Raw genomic sequence first — 5,761 nt, 5'->3', positions numbered from 1 at the left:
ACGCGAATGGGCCACCGCTGCCCGCCTTCTTTTTGGCCGCACCCCCGCCCCGCGCCCGCCCCGCGCCCGCCCCGCGCCCGCCCCGCGCCCGGCCCGGAGAGAAAGCCTTAATTGGTAAAATCGCCCAGGAGCCGGCGGGGGGGGGAGTGGGGGCGCGCCGTGAGCTCAAGCGCCTGGGCCGCCTGGCGACGCCGCCACCCCCCGCCCCCCCACCCCCGATGAGCTCACCGCCCGGCGAGGTCCGCCTGGGGGTGGGGGTGCTCGCCTGAAGCTCCCGCGGGGTCTACGGGGCCCACATCTCAGCGCAGCGGGAAAGGCCACTCCCTCCAGGGAGCCGCCCCCCGTCGCGGCCCCCTGCATCTGCCCCGAGCCTGAGCTGGCCAGGCAAGTCGGATTCTGCCCCGTGGGGTGGCGGGGGCGAGGGGTGGGGGACGGCCAGTAGGCCGCTGCAGGTGTTCCCTGAGCTTCTACCACCGGCAAGGCCACAGTGGGGCAGGGACCCGAGCCCCGCGAAGAGCAAGCATCCTGGCTGCCACCGATTTGGTCCCCGCTCGTGCCAGGCCTGGCCTGGGAGCCCGCAGCCCAAAGATACTGAATGCGCGGGAGCACGACTAGGTGCCGTCGCCAAGTCTGGAAGTGCGCGGTGAGGCGCAGCCACGAAGAGCCGAGGACTGGTGAACGCTCTGCCCCTGCCAGGCTCCCTCTTCCTCTTCTACAGGCCTATTTCGTGGGAGCTCCAGATTCAGCTCAAATGTCACTTCCTTGGGGAAGGTCCCAGAAAGCAGTGCCACTGTAACGCTTTGCCCACAACCCCCAAGGAGAACGACATTTTCTTTCCTGAGCCAGTATTGTGTGCTTGCCGGTGCGAGACGGCTCACGCAGGCAAGCACATATCCACACAAATAACAGAAAGAAACATTTCACCAAATGAAACTTTTCCTTACTACCTGGAAAGCACTCTGATATTTTTTTATTCTGTTCTATTTCATTGGGGCGCCTGGCTGGCTCAGTGGGTTAAGCGGCTGCCTTGGGCTCAGGTCATGATCTCAGGGTCCCGGGACTGAGCCCCGCATCGGGCTCCCTGCTCGGTGGAGAGTCTGCTTCTCCCGCTCCCTCTGTGCTCTCTCTCTCTCTCTCTCTCTCTCTCTCTCTCAGATAAATAAATAAAATCTAAATAAAATAAAATTTATTCTACTTCATTAAAAGAGAAAAAGAGGGGGGCCTGGGGGCTCAGTCGGTTGATCAACGGACTCTTGATGTTGGCTCAGGTCATGATCTCAGGTCCTGGGATGGAGCCCTGGGTTGGGCTCTGCGCTCAGCGGGGAGTCTGCTTGGGATTCTCTCTCCCTCTGCCCCTCCCCCCCACTCTCACACACGCACACTCTCTCTCTCTCAAATAAATAAATCTTTAAAAAAATAAAAAGTAAAAGAAAAAGAAGAGAAGGAAGGGGGGGAATGAAGGCAGGAAAAGAGGGAGGGAGGGAGGGAGAGAGAAGTTGGTAGTCCCTGCTGACTGCATTTGGCTAGCCAGCCACGATGTTAACGCTGACCGCCCTCCAGGCCTCCACGCACTCGCTGCTGCCTTGGCTACCTCTACTGGCAATGACCTTTCCCCCTTGACCCGCAGTGGGATCTCCTAAAAACGCCGGGGTCTCCTGCTGCTCCCTCTGGTGGGAACCGCCCCCACCCCCCCACACACACTGCTGGGGAGGGCAGTGGCTTCTCATCACTTGACAGATGAGCACGGATGAGCAGCATGGATTCAGGCCAGTGAGGTAGCTGTGCTGGAGCTCATGGCCAAGGCTGTCCTTCAAGGATGGAAACCCACCCTACCACACACATTACAATGGAAGCCATTGCCATAGGTGGGGGTCACGAAGGAGGCTATGGCCACATGGCTGGATCCTGGGACCCCCACCTCCATTTGAATCCTTTTTACACTACCGCCTCCCTTCCCCTCCATACACAACCCAGAAAGACAGGCAGCTCTTGATCTCTACTTCTTCCAGGCTTAGGGGAAGCAAAGGTTTGTACAGCACCCACTGTTCTCTGGTGAAGATCAAACTAAATTAGAGACCTTTTCTCCTTGTGTTGAAGGTTCTGGAAAACAACTAGAATCACCTCCATTCTTGCCACCAAGGCAGGCTGAATCTCCACCTGGCCATGCCAATAGTCTGCCCCTACCCCCTCTTGTGCTCTCTCTCTCTCTCTCACATGAATAAACAAAATCTTTTAAAAAAAAAAGATGAACCAATGTGTTCTAGAATTGGAACACAAGGCATTCTCTAAGACACTTTTAGTCAGCTAACCATTCACTGTTTTATATTGATTGTGACAATCTTCCACATATTAATTTTCACAATAGTCATGATCTTATGGCTTTTGTTACTCTCTGAGCAATGTTTCAAAGCATTTGAATATCACCAGGTAAAACCCAAAGGATCTTTAACATTCTTGAAAAGTTTTTTTTTAATTTTCTAAATTTATTTTTTAAAGATTTTATTTATTTGAGAGAAAGAGAGAGCATGAGCGGGGGGAGGGGCAGAGGGAGAGGGAGAAGCGGACTCCCCGCTGAACAGGGAGCCCGATGTGGGGCTCGATCCCAGGACCCCGGGATCATGACCTGAGCTGAAGGCAGACGCTTAATCGACTGAGCCACCCAGGTGCCCGTTAAGTTTTTGTTTGTTTGTTAGTTAATATTTATTTATTTGAGAGAGAGAGAGCATGAGAGGGTGGGGGGAGGGGCAGAGGGAGAAGGAGAGAGAGAATCTCAAGCAGACTCCCTGTTGAGCATGGAGCCCAATTAAGGGCTCGATCCCACGACCCTGAACATGACCTGAGCTGAAATCAAGAGTCCATGAGCCACCCAGGCATGCTGAAAAGTTAAGTTTTGTATCAAACTAAAGTATTAAGAACATTCTGATCGGGTGCCTGGGTGGCTCAGTTGGTTAAGCGACTGCCTTCGGCTCAGGTCATGATCCTGGAGTCCCTGGATCGAGTCCCGCATCGGGCTCCCTGTTCGGCAGGGAGTCTGCTTCTCCCTCTGACCCTCCCGCATCTCATGCTCTATCTCATTCTCTCTCTCAAATAAATAAATAAAACCTTTAAAAAAATAAAATAAATAAAAAAGAACATTCTGATCGTAAAGAAAATGTGAACAGCTCAGTGAACAATCTTCTCCTTGGACATGGATGCTGAGAAATGTATTCGTGTTGATAGCTTTTCTTATAACTTGCAATCCTCCTGGGACTGCAAGTTACACAACGTACTGCTTCGAAGCCATTCCCATCCTTAAAAGAGAAACTGTCCTCTTCTTTTCTTTTTTTTAAATTTTATTTATTTGAGAGAATGAGAGAGAGAGCACACAAGCAGGGAGAGGGGCAGAGGAATCTGATCTGAGATTCCCCCCCGAACTTGGGGCTCCATCCCAGGATCCCAGGATCATGGTCTGAGCCAAAGGCAGACGCTTAACTGACTGAGCCACCCAGGGGCCCCGAGAGAAACCGTCTTCTTATTCTTGACTTGGAATTGGTGGCTTCCTAGTCCTTCTCACCCTGGCTGTAGTTCCAAAAAAATTCCTCTTCTTATTTACCTATGCACACCCTTCCCAGAAAGACTCCGCTGGAGGCCGAAGATTTCCCCCAACAGCCCCTGTGAGGACTCAGAACCCCCACTGGGCCACACTGTCCAGATCATTGCCCTGAGAACTAAAATCTAGCTGTGGGAATGTCCGTGATTGAATTGCTGCACTAAAGGTCCTTAAGAAGTCTCCTCCCTCTCTAAGCCCCCAATTCCTCCTCTAGGTGATGGGGGTGGCACAGAGTGCCTCTTAGTTCCCATAGTCAAGGCGTGCCTGGTTTCTGGAGGTCTGGAACAGGTCTGCACTGCAGCAGGGCTGGGCTTAGGCTACAGGTGCCCACAGGGTGGGCTCAAGGGACCATCACAGTTCAGCCTCCTGGTGCCATCCATGGTGGGACCCCCATAGGGGGGCAATGGGTGGGACATAAAAGACAGAGTGCCGAGGCAGGTGCCAGAGGAGAGGGTGTTCCTTGGGGAGAAGGCAAACCTAGAATTCCTTGACCTCATAAGGAAACAGCTTGGATCCCTACAGGGAGGGGTGGCATGGGGGAGGACTGAGCCTCTGGGACAGGGGCCAGCATTGCAGAAGAAGGCTTGGAGAGGTGCTGGGGAATCTGATCTTGCCAAAACTCAAAATTCCATGAGACAGCCTCTGAGCGCCCAGAGCCCAAATGCCATGCCCTTCCCTGCTCTGAAAGATAAGCAAGCCCCTGTTCTGCCCTGCCCAGGGCTATCCCCCTTTTACTGCCATGCACCTGTCCGGAGGCTCACACACCTCCTCCTCCTATTTCAGGAGACACAGCAGGCTTCGCCTGTAGCCTAAAACTCCTCTGAGGGTCTTTGCGTGTGGTCCCATCAAGGCCACACCTCACCACTCCCTGCGTGGCTACCTCTTCTAGACCCCATGACCCACAGAGAACTAACTGGTCTGTGACCCTCACCAGCTGGACCAGCCAGGCTGGGTTGGACCAGAGACTTCCTCTCTTCTCCCTGTCACCAGCTGTCATCTGATATCAGAGAGAGCACCTCCTCTCTTTCTGCTCCCAGGTCTGGGCCTGCCCGGGGAGGGCCGCTTCAGTGGGACCCACACTCCATGAGTTGGCTTCATTTAGAATATGATTGTCACCTCCTTTCCAATCTCCCCAGGAACAGCTCTTTCCTGACCAAGGCCCTCAACAATTCCTAATGACAGTCCAGGCTCTTCCGCCGGCCTTGGCAGCCTCCCATGGTTCACCCACATCAGTATCCTGGACCCCTGTCCTTCGGGGCCCCCTCTGCACTGCCACGGGTCCTTGAAGCCCACCCAGACCCAAGTACTCAGAGCCCGCCGAGCCTCACTGGAACTCCTGAGCAGGCCCTCTGGGTCTGGAAGCCTCCCTCTCTCCCGCGCCCCCTGCCAGGCTGCCTCCTGGGGCCATTGGGGGAGGCACTGCAACAGGAGAGGAAACCCCCAGCACCCCAGGTGGATGGCATGGCGGGTCAGGCACACACTCGCTGTCTGCACGCCTCACCGGGCCCTCTGCCAGTGCCCACTGGCACGCCCGGCCCCTTGCAGGACCGCTTGCTCCTGGAGTGCCGGCGGCCTCCTGGCCCAGTGCCCCATTTCCTCCCGGCCGGAGCGGGGAGGGAGGCAGGCGGTGGGGACCGGTGGGATGGCGGGCGCCGGCGGGCGCAGGTGCGCAGGCCAGGGCCGTGGAGAGCGGGAAGGCGGGCCTGGCACGGGGGGTCTGAGGCGGCTGCTTCCCCGGCGTGGGGCACGCGCGCAAAGCGCTCGCTCGCGGCGGCGCCTGGCCCGGGAGCCGCGCTCTCCAGGGGCCCGCTCTTGGGGTCGGGTCCCTTCCCGCTGCGGCAGGGGCGGCCGGCCAGGGTGCGGCCGGGGAGCCCCAGGCGCCGGAGCCCGGGGTAGGGAGAGGGCGGCGGGGGCTTGCTGGGGAGGTGGGGGCTCCTGGGGCGGCGGGGCCGGGTCGGAGCCCACGTGACGCAGGGAGCGCGAGCCACGCCCAGCGCGTCAGTCCTGCGCCGCTTTCCTGTCTTGGCCGGTTTTTGCCGGTTCGAGTTGCGTCGGCCCCCCACCTCCTCCCTTCGGACCGGGACGCGCCAGTGGGTGACGCCTCGGTCGCTGGCCCCGCCCCGCTCCCACGTCCCGGCGAGCCCACGCTCGTCCCCCTCCCACGCAGGCCCA

Source organism: Halichoerus grypus, chromosome X, assembly GCF_964656455.1.
Source record: "Halichoerus grypus chromosome X, mHalGry1.hap1.1, whole genome shotgun sequence".
Lineage (NCBI taxonomy): Eukaryota > Metazoa > Chordata > Mammalia > Carnivora > Phocidae > Halichoerus > Halichoerus grypus.
This window is presented reverse-complemented; position numbering follows the sequence as displayed.